This window comes from Zosterops lateralis (assembly GCF_965231275.1).
Source record: "Zosterops lateralis genome assembly, chromosome: Z".
Lineage (NCBI taxonomy): Eukaryota > Metazoa > Chordata > Aves > Passeriformes > Zosteropidae > Zosterops > Zosterops lateralis.
The window spans coordinates 10,798,290-10,819,268 of record NC_139800.1 but is presented as its reverse complement, the minus strand read 5'-3'; the positions used below and the strand labels follow the sequence as shown (position 1 = coordinate 10,819,268).

At 40.1% G+C, this 20,979-nt stretch overlaps 1 protein-coding gene across 2 annotated transcripts in view; it reads left to right on the top strand.

The window, feature by feature from the left end:
- Positions 1–20,979, top strand: part of ZSWIM6 (zinc finger SWIM-type containing 6) — a 107,471-nt gene that overhangs the window by 11,126 nt on the left and 75,366 nt on the right. The window contains exon 1 of one of the 2 annotated variants that reach the window (XM_083883643.1): positions 20,814–20,888. The exons of the other annotated variant lie outside the window; for it this stretch is intronic. The gene's annotated coding sequence lies outside the window, so the exon portion shown is untranslated. Of the gene's footprint in view, positions 1–20,813; positions 20,889–20,979 lie in introns of those variants that run through there. 2 annotated transcript variants of the gene reach the window in all.

The window sequence follows — 20,979 nt, the reverse complement described above, 5'->3', positions numbered from 1 at the left end:
GATACCACCACTAGAGACCATGGTGAGAGCCATCCAATGTGATGATGCACTGTGCCAGAGCCAGCGAGGGCTCAATGGCAGAACCACATTCCAGGCAAGGGCCTGGTGTACTCAATAACTTCGTTGTGGGAGCGAGAGGGTGATGTGCAACACGATGGTGATGTGATACAATGAAAGCACCTCAGGCAAAAGTTAATGGGTGAGTGAGGTGGGAGATTCAGCAGAATTAGAGTGCAAGGAGTGTCTGTAGATTACCCTGGCATACATGTAGCTTGGTTGTTAGGCATGGGGTGTTCTGTGTAGCTACGCTTTGCTCCAGGAGCCCAGGAAGCAAAGCATGTCATGCAGCCTTGGTGAGGCAGTAAGCGTCATGAGCCTGGGGACTGGGGTGTGTGGTGTTTGTATAGGACAAAGTCAAGCAGATCCCCCTGTATTGCAGTTGATGCTGGTGGTGTCAGAAGCAGAGTGGAGATGCTGTGTTTGTATGGTGGGCTGGAGATGGGACTGCTGCAGAAGGAGCCTGCACTTTAATCAGTAGCTGGATACAAATACCTGTCAGTAGCTGGGTACAAATAATGGGAGTCAGCAGCAGCATGTTCAGTGCAGGCTGGAGGGACCTTTGACAGACTTATTCTCTGCAGAGCAGACTGCCCTCACACCATAATCTCTGCACTGACCAGCTCCTCTTGCACAGGTAAAAACAACTTTGGTCAGCTGCTTTCTGTCAAGAATGGGTATATTTGCAGGCAGGGGCTCTTGCAATGTTTGTGGGGCAGTATGTACGCCAGGTGTCTAAGAGTGCAGTGTGGTGGTGACAGCTCACAGGCCCTGATGTGGTGCAGCAACACAGGGTCTCCACTGACTTGAGAGCTGCATGTCAGCTGTTTGGAGGCTCTTATACCAGCCTGCAAAACCTGTGTGAGTGTGGTGTGCTGAAAAAGGGCTCTAATCGGTAGTTTCTGACATTTGTAAATATGGATTTCAAGTGCAACTACAGGCCAGATGTCTGTCTTCTTCTTAAGGCTGGTAACCTTAGATTGCCTAACAAATATTATAGGTGACAAAGGCCTTAAACTCTGACAGAAGTTGTAGCTGCATTTCCAGTTACTCCTTTTCTTATGGAGGGAGCATGATCCTGGTTGACCAAGCCTGCTGCCCTAAAGGAAAGCTGCTGATACAGAAGCACAGTGTGAGCAAGCTGTGAGCACGGGAATTCTCCACGAGCCTGTTCCAGCAGGCTTGCAATCTCTTGTCACTCAGTGAACTTCTCCAAGGACAGACTACAAAACAGGCCTATCAAAATAATTGTTTTCCATGGTGAAATACTTGTCATGAATATGGTAAATGAAAGAACTGACTCATTTGCTGAGCCATGACTCATTTACTTCTCTGTGCCTCATTGTGTAACTTTCAGAACAGAAAATGCACGTTGCTGTGCTTATAAACTTGTATTTTGGAAAAGTTTTCTGTGATTGCCATTTGTGAACTTCACCCAGTGTGATGACCACTGTGTTATTCACCCTGAAGTTACGTGATTGCTTTAGGCTGGGTTAAGTGCAGGCTGCTGTCAAAGGAGCACTGCAGTTCTAAAGCTTTCAGCTTGTGTTAGGGCTTGTGGAGCTGCCAGGCGGCTGGCCTGCTTGCGAATTCAGATCTCGCTTGGTGAGTTTTACCTGGTTTATTTGCCAAGAAAATGCTGCTCTTGATGCAAGGCAGAGAAGATTGCATGAGGGGGCACTGAGAAGGGCAGGGCTCCTTTCTGTGTCAGTCACACTTAGACTGGCCTAAAGTGGACATGAGGCCCTAACTGCTGCCTGGGGAAAGGGGATAGCTCCTGTGCTTGGGAGGTCACCTGTGGTGAAAGGCGACCTGTTTCAGAGCCATCAGGACAGGCCTTTCCTGAGCTCAGCTTCTCTGTTGGGCATATATATGTGAGCCATTTTCCATGTCACTACATCCACAGTGGGTAGTTTTTTTTGGTGGCACAAAACCTTGGCTAAGCGATGAGTACGCCTCCCACACTCCACCAGTGGTTAAAAGAAAGCCAGACAAATGTTTACTTTAAGAGTACAGGAAAGGAGAAGGAAATAACTAACCATTTACTCCAATTGTGCAAATTCATATCAGTCTGTATTTGCATAGCTGTTGCAAAAGGTGCTTTTTTGCCTTCAAAGTTCATGCATTTCTTCTTCTTTTGTGGCAGTGCTGAACTCCAGCATACTTGTAACATAGACTTCCGAAGTAATTTTTCTCCTGCTGCTGTTTGGTGTCCAAATTGTGTGTTTGGTGTTTATTTTCATCATAGCTGTTGACCTGCTTATTTTCATCATAGCTGTTGCTGAAGTAAGTGTTCACAGCTTTTTGTGTGATCAGACCTGCTGAGCCAACATAACTAAGAATGGGAAGTCCCTTCTTTGCTTCTTGAACTTAGATTTGTTGCCACTCAATAGTCACTGGGGGTTGCAGGGTTGTGGTAGTGTAACAGAGACTTTAGGTGTCTAGCGTGGTCTTTTTTTACTGGTAGTAATGCTTAAGAAAGAACTGATGGAGCACAGTGTGAGATTTCAAGCTGAGTTTTTAGTCCTGGGTTATAGGTGAGAAAAAGCTTTGCTGCTTGTAAAATAGGTACTTTTGATATGGATTTACTGAGAGTCTGAAATAGCTTTGTGGTGTTTCAGTATCATTACTGCTTTCCCAGGTAGAACATGGTGCTTTTGTATAACTTCCGTAGTGTGGAAGCTAAGTGACAGACAGGTGCTTTGGTAAGTGAGGTGTGTTTACTGAAATGGTCTGTTTTCAGGACTCAGAGTCAATGTGGGATCTATTCCAGATGGAACTAACTAATGCAGATCTTTGTTTGCCCCTTACTAGTGGAGGGAAGAAGTGCATGAGAACTTTGTTGCACACTTCACAGTGCAGATGAGGCTATTTTTAGGGCAGAAATGGCTTCCTTTACCATAAAGAGAATTTTTGTGGGACTTGCCTGTCTGGGAGAGAGAGGGTGCTTTGGCTTTCTCAACTGCTTCCACAGTGGGAGGTCAAAGCTTATTACTGGCTTACTTTTAACAGTAAATACTTCCTTACTTCAGTGAGGAAGTGTTTGTCTGGTTTTCTCACTTCCTAGAGTCTTCCTATAGTTCTGACTAGACAGTTGTGGCTGTCAGGCTGTTACAGGCATTCATGAGCAAGACATGGGGTCTTTAACTTGTGCAAAGCTTAAGCAGTGTTCTTTGTCTCTCTGGGTTGTCTCCTGGTAGAAGGGAGCCTGCATGACCTCCAACCCTAACTGAAGTGTCTAGATCCTTCCAAACCTTTGCAGGTGGTGTTCATTGTGCATGTTTGTCTAGGCTCCTAAACTAAACATTTCTTACTTGAGGAAAGTGAAGTTGCATAGTCTGGTATCTTTCCTGCTCTATAGTTCCACTGCTAATGGTATAAAATTAGATGGTTACAAAATTAGATGTCTGCTTTCTGTCATATCTTGTTTTAGGCTCATCAGAGATGTTTAATGTGATACTTTGGAAACTGACTATGACTTCTGCAAGCCAGGTTTGTTAAAGAAGTAGCAGTTCAAACTCTTGTCTGCTTAGGAGAATGGAAAGCACTCAGGTGTATCAGTCTTTTGGGTTTTGTACTAATTAGTGTGATTTCATGGTTGTCTTGTTTTTTACTCCTCCACATCTATTTCTACTTCTGCTTTGCTATTTTGAAGATAAGTACAATCAGGGGAAATGGCTGTTGAGAACAGAGTTTTGAGCTATACACAATGCTGTTGCTCACATAAAACTTGACAAAAAGGAAAAAGAACAATCCCTGTGAGTAATGCAGGAGGTTCTTTAAACACACTCAAATACAACAAAAGTGTTCAAATTTGAAACTTGGATAAGTTATATTCAGCACAATCCCAGGAAGGATGGGACCTGGGTGAGAGAAGAGGACAGGAGCAGAGCCTGTAGCCATCCTTTATCTTCATGAAATTCTGAAGTTATTTCCTTTACTTTAATTTCTATATTTGCACAAATCCAAGATTTTAATTCTAGAAAAAGTATTTCGTTCATTTTACTCATAATTGAGTATGTTTTATCTTTAATCTGGGGAAAACTTCTTTTGCATTTGTTTTACTGGAAACTCAAAATAGAGTTAAAAACCTGAAATTTTTATGTGCTGCAATTGAGTTACTCTCTGTAATGCTGCTAAAGTGTAAAACTTACTTGGACGAATGTTTCTTGATAGAACAGATCCAAGTGGCTGTTCTCATCATGGCTCTTGGGTTGAATGAAAGAGTCTACCCCTAACTGCCATGCACTTAGGTCTTTGCATACAGATTTGCTCCCAAGTTCAGCATTTTGTAGAACTGGTTCAGGAATCTTGACTTGCACTTGCCATCCTTGCCAAAGCCCTCCAGAGGCGTTATGTAAATACCCTCACACCAGCTGTAGGTGAGAAAGCTGCCTGTGGGTGCATGGCCAGAAGCTGCTGTGTTTCAGCTGCTCACTGTAATTTTCTCTCTTCAGACCTTTATCTTTCACCTTCCTGAAAGACACGTGAGCACTTTCCACCAAGGGCTAAAGTCGTATTGGGAGATTATCCACAGGGCAGTTTCCATGGAACAATGAATGTGCCACCAGGTGTTCTTGCGCATAGTTTCTTCTATTGCCACAGTGGGTGTGAAGTTATGCATGGTTGTTTGACCTACTAGAGCAGTTTAAAACAAGTCTTAGATTTTAAATTTGAACATATGATTTCAGATTACTACTGTTTCTAAAATTGTTTGTGTAGTTTTGTCCTCTTAAGTGCTCTTTGAATTCCGGCTAAAGTTTCTGCTGGTTAAGCTGTGCAGATCGTAGCTGTAGTTCATCTAGTAGTCTCCCTGAATGTATTCATCTTTAAAGAAAAACTGTGTGCAAACTAGGGTCTGAGACTGATGAAATTACCTTTAGCATGCAATTTCTTCAAAATACATCCCAGAAAAACTTAGTGTGCACAGGGATTTGATCTTCCATCAAGATGAATCTGCCACAGAGTCCAGGATGCAAGTACTGGGTCTGTTCTAGCTCATAGTTGTGCAGAAACAACGAGCACAAAATTAATTAGTCTGGGAGGTGTCCTTTAGTATTATCTTCCCAAGAACAGTGCAGCATTGGGTAATTAAGAAAATAGAAGATGTTTTGTGCATAATCATGGAAACCTTTGCTGTTGGGAGGCCTCAGAACATAGTTATTTAGATCACATGTATGAAACTTGCCTTTAGATAGGAGTGTCTGTTCTTGTCCTAGACCATTGTGGACGCTTAGTAAATTGAGACATTAAAAGCAGAGTGTCAGTTTTAAAATACTGGAATCCCTCAGTGAAGGAAAAATATATATTGAATGATGAATTATGGCAAATATACAGGTTCACACTGTGTTTCTTACTGAGCTTCATGATCGTTTCAGTTCATTTCTGTGTCTTCCTTCCCCTCCCATAGTAGTAATGAAGAGATGGAAAGAAAAGATAAACCCAGATCCAAAGCAGCTTATTATGAAAAGACAGCTGCAATTTAAGCCACCTATTTCTGACACTGATCTCCAGAGATGCAGTGGTTGTAAATATTTTGAAATCCTTCAATTCTTAATTGCTAAAATCTTGAAATATATTCCTGATTACTGCAAGCTTTTTTATCTCTTTGCATTCTGGTTATTATGAATATAATTTGACCACCTTTATTAAGCCTATTTTAATTTGAGTCATACAGAGAGTGAACTGAATGCACAGGAGGAACCTCTGCTGCAGAGTGGAGTAGCTTCATTCAGCCTGATCACTGAGCAAAAAATGTTTCCTCAGAAGAGTGGATAAAGTATGTGTGTTGTATCTTGGTCATTTGAAGTTACACCTGAAATGATACATCACACTAGGAACTGTAGTTGGGAGAGAGAGAAAAAACATAGCAGGTGAATGGAATCCGTGACTTTTTAACAAATTCACTGAAAATTACTAAGTTCTTGAGCATGCCTGAAAAGTAGAACGACTTATTTCTTCTCTTGACAGCGTTCAGAGTTGATATACATCTGCCCTGTTAGATTTATATCAGTTCACCTAGTACACTTAAAGCAGGAGCAAGACCTCTAGGAAAATCTTCTTAACCCTATGTGCTGATGATGACTGTGCTGCTCTTCTCATTTCATATTAACAGTTAGCAGGGAAGACTCGCTTTAATTTGGCATTCTAAAGTTAATTACATTTACTGTGCTGTCTGCACAGGCTAATTTTGAAAGCTTATAAGATTAGGTGTGAGAGAAAGGGGAAAAAAAGATCTTCCACAATATATTGAAATGGTTATGTGTTTTGGAGACTTTTGTGCATTGTAAATACAGAAACTACTTGTCAGCTTTTGTTTTTTTTCCAGTAGCAATAGGTTTTTCATACATCCACAGCTGTTTATTGTATGAACAGCTGACAAAAACTCACGCTTGCAGAGGTAAGGTGAGCTGGCTTTTGGGTAGAATAAAGACCTTTGTCAGAGTAGGAAAGACCTTCCCCCCTGCTCCCAGAACACATGTAAGGGCAGCTGGCAGCATGAGTGCAGATCAGAAACATATCTGGAAACTTAATTCCCCCAGTTGTGGTGTTACTGAAGAGCAAGGATTTATTTTTGTTTTACTGTCTTTAAGGATTTTAAAACGGTATGCTTTTGTATGCTGCTTTTTGGGTTGTATAAAAAGCTTTAATGCGCAGAGAATAGTTGTTAAAAAGGAGGAATGGACATGCTTGCACACGTGGTGTGATTTGTCTTGTGGTGAGGAATGGTGGAGTCATTAGGGTTACACTAGATTAAATAAATAAACCCTGTAGGTCCTAGAGCTGTTGGGTTTCCCTGAATTCAGCATTATGTGGGAGTGTTATGGAAATACTCATTCAAAATAAGCAACCCCTGATGTTTGTAAACTAGTATCTGATGTTCTTGCTTTTGTAATCTCCTTCCACAGACATGATACCACTTATTTTGCATATGTGTTATTACTTAGATAACCTTAAAGGAATGCTACTTGCCCCCTCCTTAATTTTTCTAAACAACACCGCAAAGTCGTGATCTAGCTGTGTGACTGCTTTAGCTCTAGTGTTTTGTTTATTCTGCCTTTTCACCCTCTAACTTGGCAACAGCGTTTGGAGAGAGCTTTGTTAGGGAGAAATGCTCCTACTGCTTTGAAGGGTAGCTGCCACTAAATCAAATCAGGTTCTCCATGCACAAAGAAAAGGAATTTAAATGTAACCACATGATGACAAGGAGGGTGCCCAATTGCACTGTACAGGAGAAATGACGTATAGAAAGTGGTGTCTTCCACAGATGGACCAAGATGGACCAAGGTAGTGTTGTATTTCCAGCTTGTTTGTTTGCTGAGAGTAAATTGCTTTTCCTTGAAGAACAAAATGAAAAAGTCTTTATCATAACCTTCAAAATCTCTTGAAGAACAAAACAAAGTTTTTATCACAGCCTTCGTAATTGGCAAACCGTTGTTTTTGTACTTTGGTTTATAAACTGTTATGAATCTACCAGTCTGAAAAATAATAGAAACTAGCTTCTTCTTTAGTTTGAAGAGCATTTCTAACATGCCATGCTACCACTTTTAAAATATGTGCTATTGAATGCTTTGGGAGTCTTCCTTGAGAAAAGAGGTTTCAACTTACCTGAGTTTTGATCTCTAACAAAATAACCGATACCTAATATTAAAACCAAAACAACTCATATTCACAAACTGGAATAAATTATTATACTGTATTAATTAAACTACATTTTTATCTTGTTCCATTCTGTCCCAGTCATGAAGTCTTAAAAATGTTACAGTTCTCAGTTCTGTTTTTCATATAAAAGACACTGAGCTTAGTTACAGCAGACTTGTGTGTTTAGGTTGCTTTTTTACAGAGGACATGTGTGTTCACTGAAAATACAAAACAATTTAAAGCTGGTTATGCCCACCATTTTCCTTACTTTTTTACACTTTGCAATTCACTTTGCAATTCGCTTTGCAATTATTCAACTACATTGTCTGTGAGGAGCAAAGGCTAGTAAGAATTTAGGATTTTAAAAGGGCATAGTAATGCATTTTTGAAAACTATTTAGAACAGTTCATTGACATGTACAGGGTTATCAGAGCACAGCAGGCTTAACACTAAATGATAGTGATTTGTACTGTTCCAAATGTTCTGTGTTAGTGAGAAAGCCAAGCTGACTTTTTGACATAGGAAAATAATGGATGGCAATCACTGATCACCCCACTAAGTCAAAATCGTCTGTCTCCAATTGTAGACTTAACAGTCTTTTGTTTCCTTTTTTTAATCTTGCTTGTGGCAAAATATGTCAGCTCCTTAAGGCACTTTTTGGTTTATGTAGAGCAGCATTTCTGGAATTCAAGGATCATTTTGGCTTCTCTTTGGCTAGATATTGGTGTCATGATGTTCCCTTTCCTGCTTTTCTGTCCTTTTCTCCAGATTATTGGTTTGTACTGTGTTTGTCATCTGCTGCAAATAAATAATGGGATGAAATTTCTTGTCCTTGACTGTTACAGTTTTTTGTAACTCAGGTAATTTGAAAGCTTCACTGGGTTCCTTTTTAGTTTGATGCTTATGTCAGGTTTTTTTTTTCTTACTGCATTTATTATGGTTGGTTTTGAAACTATGTATAAAAAGGGGAATCCACTAGTCTTGAAATGTGGTTCATTCAGCGAAGATCTGTGTGCAGTAAGGCTTACTAAAAGCTATAGTTTGCTTTTGCAATTTGATTGACTGTATAGAAAGAATGGGGCTTGGTTTTTGTAGGCTGTCATAGGTCTGTGTAGTGTGTCACTGAACATTCCTGCTACTAACATAGGTTTGACTGCATCTGCAGTTGAAGAACATGAAACACTGCAGTGTTGATGAGTCATTAAATTGAGTTCGCAAGAATTCCACGTGCTGTAAGGCATATGCTACTAATATGGAACATACTGAAAAATTATTAAGTGCTTGCAAAACTTTAAGCTAATTTTCAAAATGGGTGAAGTCAGATCTGTAGAGTATTTTGTACCTAAGTTTGTGCACAAGTGTATAGCACAGCAGCAGTTATGCAGTTAATAACTTCGTGCATGTTTGTATTCATTGGCACTAAAATGTCTTTTAAAAAACACAACTAAAACAGGTTCTCACTGGTTTCTTTTAAGAAATTACTGCTCCTTAAAGAATAAGATTCTTAAATAAAAAGAAACTACCCCTTTTCCTTTGAGCTTTTCAATCTTTTGTCATTAACCACTTGTCATTGTGTTTGTTGGCAGTTGAATTTAAGCTTTAGAATTTTTCGACAGTTATCAATGGGGCTTAATCCTGTTGTCTCCTAGGGTTATGTTTTGGTGTGATTTTTTTGCTTGTGTGGTTTTTGTTTTTTGTCTTTTTTTCTCTCTTTTTTAAGTGACTAGGTGAGAATTCAAACTCTGTGGTCTATTTTTAATTTTTTTTTTTTTTTTTGGCAGGGTTAATCCAGGAAGAAAGATAATTCTGTTTCTGGGATTTTGAACTCTCAGTCAAGGCTGAAGAATATTGACTAGCGTGCTTATGAAACTGTTAGGGCAATAAATGCAAGGTCTTAAGAAGTCAGTAATTTTATCTGGCTCCTCAAGATTTCTGTCTAGTTCAAAGACATGGTAGACTGGTATGACAGTAACAAGTGTTTCCTTCTGCTCAGGAGAAACTTCCTGTGGTTTTACTTTGTCTTGCCCCTGGGCACCATGGACAAGAGTGTGGCTCAGTTTTATTTATACCCTCCCTTTAGGTATTTGTACAAATAGATGAGACCTCCCTGAGCCTTCTCTTCCCCAGGCTGACGAGATTGAACAGTCACAGACTTTTTTGTTTTCTGTGTGAGGTGCTTCAGCTCCCACATCACCTTTGTGTCCCTGTGCTGGGCTCACTTGAGGAGGTCCATGTCTGTCTTATAAGGGGGAGCCCAGCCCTGGACACGGCACTTCAGGTGTGGCCTTAGTGGTGCTGAGCACTGGGGGAGGATCACATTCCTGACCAGCTGGCAACACTCCTTTTCTTGCAGCCCAGGCTACCTTTGCTTCAAATAACAATCAAAAGAGAGCATTTTAACTGATTCTGGTTTCAGACTACCCTTAAACCCAAACAAAAGTGAAATAAAAACACTTAAAAAGCAATCACTACTCAGCATTTACCCTGGCAGTGTAACTGGAACAATTTCCTTCTTAACAGAAGTTAGCTTTCAAGCTCGAATTTTTACCACCAGCATTAACACTATTCTCTTAGTGGTTGGAGATCAGAATTGGTGCTGCTTTTATTTATCATTGGCTACAAAATTAGTGAACTGCATATTCTCTGTTAGCATAATGTTTTCTTGCCACCAGTTATACACCAGTTATAGCTGTTTCTGTGATTTGCTTAGATTTCTGCCTACTAGAACTTGGTTGCTTTAGTTCACACAGATAAGACTCTTGAGGCATGAGGGTACTCATGTAAGCTTTGCCTGGATTGCCTCTTTTCCCCTCCTCTCTGGTTCCCTCAGATTATCTTGAATAGAGCAAAGTGTGGGTAAAGAAGAATTGAGGCATCTCTTGGAGAAATTTTGGCTATTTATATCTTCTCTATGCAAAGAAAAACTTGCTTTGCTTTTTATTATGTGCTTTTAATAGAACAAGAGGAAAGCTCTGTAGTGGTTTATCTTCTGGTTTCATTACTGGCCTCAGCTGCAATGGAAACAGCGGTGTAGGTGGAGAAAGCTATCTGCCAGGATCTGTTCCTTGCCCTTTCTTTCCTCTCCTCATCTCCCTTTCACCAACAAATGTCAAGATAGCTCTGACTATTCCAGAATTTAAATAAATGTTACAAAGAATCTCCTACAACTACTATTACCTAAACTCAAAAATTACAGCTGCAAAATACACGAGTGGCTACTTTCTGGCCAAATGCTGAAAAATGTGTCAGTGTAGAACAGAGACTGCTGTGTAAGTAAAGAAGTTTGCAAGTCAATCATTATTTGCCCTTAAATAAGTATTATTTTTTACCAGTGCAGTTTATCACAGTTAGAGAAAGTTGACAAGCAAGAAAAATAGCTGCAAAATTACATTTGAAAAGTGAAATTTAGTTTCCTTTCTTAACAGCAAATCTTTTCTTAAAAGTGGCCCAAAGGCTCTCAGTCTTCAGTCTGTGTGACTTCCATGTACAGCAAGACTTGCAGCATAAGCAATTTCATGCAGGGGAAGGGATAACTAAATACCAACTGTTTACTGATGACTTTTCTCCCCTTCTATAATGAAAACTTGGGGTTTCAGGTTTGCAGTTCAACCTAGAAGCTTGTTTTCAAATGCAGCAGCTGATCTGTGCTCCCATCTGCTCTCTCTTCCTGCTGTTTGAGAAGTCACTTATGTTTGCAGAAGATAAATAGTGCAATAGAGTTTAGGAGAAAATTAAAATATGTTTGCTTCCTAAAGTTCAGGTGTAGGGTGTGCTGTTGTTTCTGTTCTTACAATAAACAGCTTTGTTCTTTCTGGTTTTTCATTATGTTTAAGAAATTCAGGTTGTGTTTTGGAAATGTATGGTTGGAAGTCCAGAAAGTAGGAACAAAATAGATAAAGATACCACCTTGCAGTCAAAGTTTTAGTCCATGCTCTCAGAAGAAAATTTGAAGTGGAGTAATGATAGAGCATCACAGATGTTTGCAGGTAATTCCTCCTAGATAAAACAAAAAGAAGGAAGCTAGAACAGCTTCTGGAAATAAGTAAGCAGTTGACTTATAAGTCCAGTTTATGTGGTCCCCCTGTCTCAGAATTCTAATATAAGCAAATCCTCATGTTTTAAAGTGGTCTTCCTTTAGGGGAATTTAGGCTTTATTTTCTACTCCCTGCTCCTACAGTGAGGATGCCTTTGAATGTTCAGTGGAAAGCCTCAAGCATGTTATGCTTAACTTTGGATATGTAAGGATGAAATCATAGCCACAACCTACTTGTCAAAAACTTGTTACTTGTTGGGTGTATTCATTTAGGTGGACCTGAACTGACTAAAGCTGTAGTCTTCCTACACACTCCAGAAGACTTACTGAGCAGATGGAGATAAACTTTAGGAAAAGGTCACACTAGTGATGGCATGGCTGACTTTTAAATGCTTTGTTTAGAATACACTGCAGAAATACTAATAGGAGTAGATGCTGTTTTGATCTTGAATGTAATGCAAAGAATTCATGGTATGTAAAGATAAGTTCATATATTGTGTAATGAATCACTGAAAATGTGAAACTAGGTAAAAATGTAAAATGCTTAGTAAGAAGCCAGATGCAGGAAAGTATCTCAAACACAGCAGAGAACTTATTACAGTAGTGACAAGTGAGCTTTGTTCATTCATGTTCCCTTCATGCTGTGAACACGTTTAACAGAGTATTTATTTCACCAATTCCATCAATATCAAATTTTGCCTTGCATCTTCCTTAAAATTACTTTAATCCAGTAATCAAAATTGTTAAGAAAAAATCTGAGTACAAGGCTGCTAGAGCAAATTAGATTCTTTCAAGTACAAATTGATTAGGGAGGGTTTAGAGTTCGACAAATCCACACTGAAATTACATAGTAATGGAATTTAAGGATTGGAGAACATGTTAATGGGTTTGAATTCAAGTACCTGACCAAATAAGGCAAATGAATATTTTCAATCCAAAAGGTAAAGTTATTTAGGTCTAAGAAACTCAGTTTGACACAACTATTTGTGCAAGTATGTCTGTAGAGTTTTTGTTTTAATTTTTTTTTTTCCCCTGCTAATGAGGAAATTACCAACTAATAAAATTAATCTTGACTGCTTCTACAGGACACTATCTGCGTCACTAAAAAACAGTATAATTAAGGCAATATTGGGGTATTTCAAGTCATCTTTAGAAGTTCTGTATACACTTTATACAGTTTTATGTATAAAGATCTGTTTTGTCAAGGTGACAGAAGGGTTATCATCAAAAGATGTAAGCAGGCAAATGTTGCTCTGGTTGTACATGCTTCAGGTCATTTTCTCTAGGTAAGAGTAGCAGGATGGGCTAACGTCTTGCTTTTTCCTAAAATTTTTGGAAGGCAGCATGAGTGAGCTTGGTGAGGTTCAGGCTTCATTGAGCATTTTTGTTTCTGTTCAGCCAGAGCAGATTCCCTGTCTTTACTTCAGGTGCCTTTAGGTTTAAGAAGTTGTTCTTTTGTCCGTAGATTAGACCATGTCTCATGGGGCAGCTGGGATGAAGACATATTTCTTTCCCAATTCTCTCATTCTGTGTCAGGCAGTGAAACAGTAGGAGAAACTGGTTTGTGTACGTCAGTAGATTCTACCTAGACAATTTTATTTGACAGGGAAGTGACACTCTGGTTCTTGCCAACATCCTCCTGGAGAGAGAAGATAAAATAACTTACAGAAGTATTTTCCACCTTAGAAGTAGATACTACTGCAGCCAAATCTGTCACTGCCACTGCAACCAAATCTGTCACAGCAGTTAGTTAAATATTTTGGTTTCTCCTGTAAACCACTAATGTCTTCACCTTCCACAGTACTTACTAAACTTGTCCCCTCAGTCAAAACATGAGGCATGGAGTGGATTCTCAGTAGGAATTTTGGCATAGCTTTGGCTACAATGTTATAATTTATGTCCTTACGTACTGACTTAAGTATCATACTAGATAAAATTTGTGATCACTACCACTTCATTAAAAGCTGCTTGAAAATTTGAAAAGCTGCTCTTTGGAAAATGCTTCCAGAAAGTTGCATTCTCTGAAGTAACAGTGGTGAAGGTTTGAAGTAGAAAATTTTGATTATGATGCAGTCCTTGAGATATATGGTAGTTTAGGAGCAACAAGAAATTCTGTGTAAGTGTTGTTCATATTTCATTATTGCTAAATCCTTTGTATTAAAATGTAGGCTGTAGGATTAAAATGTAGGAATTTTCTCCAAAGAAGTTTACTGTTCTGAGAAAACAGGCACTGCCTAGGGACCATATTTTCCCTAAAGATCTTTGGAAAAGGTGACTTACCCAAGGATGGGTTGGTTTCTAGGTCTCAATATTGCATGCCCAGTTTCTGATGTTTTGTCTGTTGGGAGGCTTCAAGAGGCTTCCCAAGAGTTGCTGTTTTTGAGGTGACTAAGAAGGTGGCTGCTCGTGTGCTTTGAACTTCACCCTCATTTTCTCAGTGGGACTGCCCCTTAACAAAGGCAGTCTGGGTCAAACTCCCTGAGACCTTGGTACTGTTGTCATTGGCTTTGATGATCCTTTCTGTTTTTAACATCCTGTCCTTAACTAGGGACAAAGTCCTTTACTGTGCCATGATAGTAATGATCCTTCTCCACACTCTACCCCAGCCTTCTGTAAATGGAAATGGAATTCGATGTTTGGTTATTAACTGAACAACACCACTGCAGGTGGTGGTGGTGGTGTGATGACATTTTGCAAGTTTTGGATTTTATTTGTGTCTCTTTTTTTTCTGTAATGGTAGCTTTTCTTGGTTAGTAAATGTTATCCATATTTTTGGCATTTGTTGTATGGACTTTGAGTCACTAATGCCTCCTAATTTTGCCATATGAAAGTTACCCTTCAGTGTTTCAATGCACTTGAATCAACGATTGTTAATTTTATTTTATGTTTTGCCTCCACAGTACCATTGCTTCAAAACCTAGCTTTTCTGTGTTGGTGCAAGGCAGGAATGTTTCAATTTTTTAATGAACCTTTAAATTGTCATTAAGAAGGGATAATTGCTCAGAAGAGTGTTTTAAACAGGTAGTTGTCTAGCAGTTTATGAACTGTACCTATTTTAAATATCTGAACTTTATTTTTGCATAACAATTTCTGTTGTTCACTACACAATTTTAGGACTGTACAGCTGGAGCATAATATCCTGTCATTGCATTTTTGCTTTTTTCTTTTAACCCTGTGATGATGATGCTCTTTCAGTTGCAGGAGTTTCAGTTCTGAGTAGCTGATGATGCTTTCTTAAAGGATATGGCTCATTATCGTGAGCACTGTATTGTAGGCAGAAAATACAACAAAGTTTATCATTTGAACTAGGACAGGTTTTTGTAAGGGACAGAACAGGAAACTCCAGCAGGTTGCAGAAGAGGGGTTTGTGTCTCTTGTGGATGCTTGATGTTTCAAGAAGACAGGTTTAACTCTTATTAGATATTTACAAAACTGTTCTGAAAGAGAGTAACCAGCAGTATATACCCTGAACCATAATGAAATGCAATGAAACTTGGCGTTTTTCACTTGAAATTGCAAGGAGTAGAGTTGTGTATTCAGAATTTCTGTAGTCTGTGGAATGTTCCTGATCAGTACATGGTGGAGTCTTGTTAGCTGAAGGTAGTCACGAGAGTAAAAACTGTTCAGGGACAGATGTTCTCTTGTCAGGTTTGTAATTTAACTAACATGTATGTGCTGGGTTTTTTACTTTGAAAAGCAGTAGGGAGAGAATGAGTGTTAGTGGGGTGTGTGTTTTCACCTACTGTCTTTGTATGGAAGCTGTTGCATTTTTAGTTTAGCCAGTTTTACTTTGAAGTCTACATTTTAAACTAGTGAAGACCTTTTAAAATGGCCAAGATGTGGTAGATGTTTGCAAGTACACTCTACCATAGGCTGTAGGACTCTGTATATATTTTATCATTCAGACTGTGGTTTCACTTATATTTTTCTCAATGTCAGTCTAAGCTTTAGTCACCCTCAGCTACTTTCTTCTGTCTTTGTGCTATTCCTTTACTTATGAAGAAGTGGTTTGGTTTGGGTTTTTTCAGTGTGTGTCCTGGCACAGTGATGTGGATCAGGGAATAAACATGGCGAGTTTTTGTTTTGTTTTGTTTTGTTTTTTTTAATTTGGGTGGGTTTTTTCCTCCTCTTAGCTGGGTCCATTCATTGATCAGATGAATGACCATGTGAAACCACAGAGAAGAGATTTGGTAGAACTTGATGAGACAGGGTAGGAACAAAAACAAGTGTCAGTGGGTGGTACCATCTTCTGCCTTTTCCATACTGATGAAATTAATGCATGAGGTCATGCCTTGGAGGTATGTTAGCCTGAGGTGCCCTGGATTTCCCAATCCTAATCCTAAACCGTTAATAAAACATTTTAGAACTTCTAACCTGTGCTTATGCTAAATCTTTGTCCAAGGAAAAGTGGGGTGTGCCCTTAGTGTCTGGCTTACCCAGTTTCTCTTAGCCAGCTCTTAAATTAGATTAGACCCAGCTAAGGAAGCTTTTCTGAAAGACAAGATGGAAGGAGGAAAAACTAACCATCTCCTGCCACCCCAAACTAAGAGGAGAAATAAAAATACCTGACAGCCAAGTGTCCCTTTCCTTCAGGTGACTCCTTCAGGGATTTGATTTAGCTGATGTAGTTCTTCAGGTTAAAAAGACCATGCAAAAGCCTTAGTGGGCAACCTTCTTCCTATTCCTGTCTTTTGCTGGAGGTGGGGAGGGGAAGCAAAGTATGCTGCTTTGCATCCTGAAATATATTTAAGTTGTCTGGAAAATGTTCCCCATGTAGTATCTGTCACTCCTTAGCAGAGTTCAAGAAATAGCCTCATGCTTAAAGCTTTGATAGGTCACAGTCCAAGCTGGTAACTCTTGACTGAAATCACTCAGTGCTTGTGTACTGGACTGTTCATTGCAGGATACCTGTAAAGGTAGGAAAGGGACAAGTTAAGGTTTTTTCAAACTCTGTTTTTTAGACCACCTGTGAATGAAAATTGGCTTTGTAGATACGATTGGGAAGGAGATCTTTTGAAAGTGCAGAAAACCATGTCTCAGTCTGCAAAAACGAAATGCAGGATTTCACTAGGTTATTAAATAGAACTCAGAGTTGCCAGCTTTAAAAAGGGTGCAGTTTAGCACTGGAGTTTGTGTTTAAAAATATTAGCAAGGCTGGTGATCTGTATTTAATGGCAATAGAAACAGCAGCTATTTCTTGATTGTAAGAGCTGCTTTAATGTTTCTCTTTGGAGATGAGAATGAAGCTTTTAAATTGAGGGCTTTGGAGATTTTAATATTTTTTATATGATCTTTAAGCTAAATTGTTCTTTTGCTTCCTGCACTTCCTTGTTCATGTGTTGGGTTTTTTCTCCCTGGATTTTCTTTTCCAGTAGAAGCTTTTAATATTCATTCTTATCTGTCTTAAAAGAATAATTTATTTAGACTTTAGTCCTCATATTTTACTGATAGTAGAGGAGATGTCTAAAACCCTTTAGATGACTAAAGGGTTTTTTCAGTGCTTGAGTACACTTGAGTACACTGCTGATGACCTTTTTGAGGGCTACTGAGATAATTGAAATGGTGATTGAAAGCCACCCAAAGGACATAGTTTTCAATGACAACACTACTTGGAATCACCGTCAGGAGGAAATGTTATAAACAAGGTGAAAAGTTAAGTCTACACAGATGACATCTGTCCACTACTACATTGAAAAGTAATTGTTACTTCAATTTTGTAACACTCTGTAGTGTCTCAGGTTTGTTTTATCAGCATCAGGGGCATTATTGTAAGAGAGGAAACAGAGGAGGTTCATGAGAAGGTATTGTTCATACAAATGTCACAAATGAAAACTTTAAACTAGGAAGATGGAAGCTCAGTAATGGAAATCCTTTCAATACTGCTGTCAGTTACCCAGTGGAATATTTTTGCCAGTTTTTGGAGTCGGTGTTGTTAGGACGATTTCAGGAAGATAATTGTCTCAGTAAATCTGTGAGTTGTATACTGCAGTGATAGAATAGATCAGATACAGAAACAGATCCTGTCCAACTCAGTTATCTATTAAATGTAAAAGAAGTACAGAGCCCATGTTTAAAACAGAGACCAAATTTGTAATAATCAAAAAACCTAAAACTCATGGCCCTAACAGCAAGTATTCAGTCATCCCCTAGTGTGCTGGAGTTTCGTGTTGTTGTATATGCTAATAAAACCTTTCCTTAAAATATATATGTTGTGGCAGTTATAATAGCTATGGAGAACTTTTTATTCAAATAAGGACTCTGGTGCTTTGGAGGCATTGAACTGATTTACTCCATGCATTTAGGCGTTGGTGTCAGTTATGCATTCAGATAAAATACTTATAGTGGTTGTAGTTAGCACCTCAATTTGTCCAGCTTGCCACCTTGTGCAATCTGGCCAAGATTTATAAAACTTAATGTAAAAGGAATTGCAGAAGAGAACAGGTATTTGTTAATATTTGAAATTCTTCATGCCACCCATTAAAATTGTGTATGCCACATTTGTTGCAGTCTAATAACGTTGTCAAGTTTATGCTCTTTTGATGGCTGGAGCTTCTACACTTCCTGAAAGTGGTGGTTACAGAAGCCTGTGAAAGAGACTCTTCTTGAAATCATGCCTTAGACTGCATATATGGCTTGGAGGGAGTGTGAGGAAGAGATATCTTTTCACCCATCCTCCCTGCTCATTCAGTTTAGAAGCTCAGGTTGACACTACAGTCTTTCAAATTAAAATGTAGCATGAAACTACTGGCACAGAAGTTTAAGCTTTTTTGTTCCGCTTTAAACTGTCCCTGAGCAATCTTGATCTGAGGAATGCTAGATGAGATGGCTGTCTCCCTGCTCTGTTTTCGTAAAGTGGGGAACTTTAAAAATCAGAACTTCTTTTTTTGATTAAGAACATGAACATCCATTTTAGGAAACCTAGTTTATAATTATTAAAAAAATTTAACTGTAAGGTTAGGAGTCCTTGTCAGTGCTGTACTTGCCCTTCTTCAGGAAATACATGGATTTTTTTCTTTTTTCCTAGGGACATCTGACATGGTTACATGAATACAGTTACTTGACTCTGGAGAGCTGGAAACAGCTGATGAAAACATCTGTGAAAGAGTGTCTTGTTTTTGTAAACAATTTTTGTGATAGTTGTACATTGTTGGCAATCTATTTGCTAACCAAATTAAAAACTATAGTTTTATTATCAGATCAGTTGATTTGGGTGTGCAGTATCTGTAATGTGTGGTACTGAGGTCATGCTGACAGTCAGAGGAAAGACTTCTGTACGATATTTCTTAGGGTGATGACTACATTGGAAGGAGTGCCCCTTACTGGGTAAGGTAGTGTGTACTGGATAGATGTTCACCTGAAAGGGCAAAACCTCTGTGCATTCTAGAAAAGTATTTTTCCATGCTTCCTGAAAACCAGAGCTTAACTTGATCAGGTGGAATACAAATCTGAATAGGAGAACATGACAGGACAGTACATTTTGAGTTATTTGGGAATTGTTGCATGCTGTTGTGATACTTCTGCTTGCCAATGTTAAACTAGTTTGAGCTCTTGTGTTTAACTTCACTTTTAAAACGGGTCTTGAAAAAGAGAGTCAAGGATAGTGAAACTTTATTTTATGCTTGTCATTATTATTGGTCTTACTTGCAAAACAACTGGTGCGTGTTTGTAGGGGGTGAGTTTGGGCAGCAATAGTTAATGGATGTAATGGAGCTATAGCCTGGGACCAGAAGTCTAAAAATGGGTTGTTAATTTCAGAGAGTCCCAAAACAGTGTGGGTGGAGTGGTGGGAAGGAATTTACTATACTGCCTGCACTGTATAGCAGCTCCAGAATAGGAGCTCTCTCAAGAGTAAGCAGCGGTGTTCGAACGGAAGGTGAAAACTACAGTGTCGTGACCTTCAGAAAGCTTCCTTAACTACCTTCAGAATTGCAGAGGTAATTGGAAGACATCTGCACGGCAGATACAGCAGGCTGTAATAACCACAGCTATTCTTAGTCTCCTTTCCACCTCAGGTTTAGACACGCTTATTCTGAGCCTTCTCTCGGGCCACCTCCGCGTGCCCTGGGCGCGTCTTTCCTCGGTCACCCTGTGCCGGCTCCGGCGCGGACAGAGCGGTGTGCCCTGCCCGGCGGCACCTTCAGCCTTCATCTATCTATATATCATATATAGAACGTGATTATAACAGAACTGCTTTAAATGCAGTGTCGTGCCTGGCTGTCAGCACGCGGACTTGGGTAGAACCGGAGGAAATTACGGCTGTGACTATTCCTTCGCAGTTTGCATCTGCTGGGCGGTGCCGGCCGGGGCTCCTCGCCTTCCATCCCGCACTATGGGGGACCGGGACGGCGATTTCCCTGCTCGGGACGGCGATTTCCCTGCTCGGGACGGCGATTTCCCTGCTCGGGAAGGCGATTCCCTGCCCGGCACAGCCTCCCCGTTCCTGTCGCGGTGTGCCCGCGGCGCGGCGGGGGTTAAGGGCGGCCCGGCATTATGCAAAGCCGTGCAGTCGGGAGGAAGTGCATTGCGGAGCGCTGAGCTCAGTGCGCTGGCGGCGCGCCAAGCGCTCGCCTGCCCCGGCCCAGCTGAGCCCGGAGCGCGGCCCGCGGCGCTGTTGAGGAACGCGACGTCAGCGCGGGTCAGCCCGGGGACAGCCCGGGGACAGCCCCGCCCCGCCGGGAGAACACCGGGGTCTGTGTTTGCTGTTCCGTGCTGCCGGGGAGCCCAGAAGAGCTCCGAGCTCCCGGCGTTCCGGGATTAGGGGTTTGGGGAGGCAAGTGTCGGCACTACACAGAGCCTGACTCTGCTCTCCGCCGGGTGAGACGAGCACTGCAGCAGTAAAGCACAGTGGTGCCGTCACAACCCCTTATTTCGCAAATTAGGGGAGAGCTTATGTAGAAAGGTATTTTGAGGGTGGCAAGGTGTTAAATTTCTCAGTTAAAAATGCATAAAATTACTCAGATTTTGTGTTTGATTGGGTGATGCATCCTCTGGGTGATACTCTCTTCAGCTCTATAATGAGATTTCAGTGTGGATCTATGTTTTTGGATAATTATTATGAAATAAATGCAAAAAAAAAAAGATCATACCTGGACAATATCCAGGCTTGTGCAAGAGTGACAGAAAGCATGTTTCACTATCAGCCTTACTGGCAGTATAAGTAAGTGGAACATTACTTAAATGTTTCTTTTAGTAAAAGGATTTTGGGAGACTTGCTGATTGCAGAAGGTTCTGGGCTGCCTGGATACTTG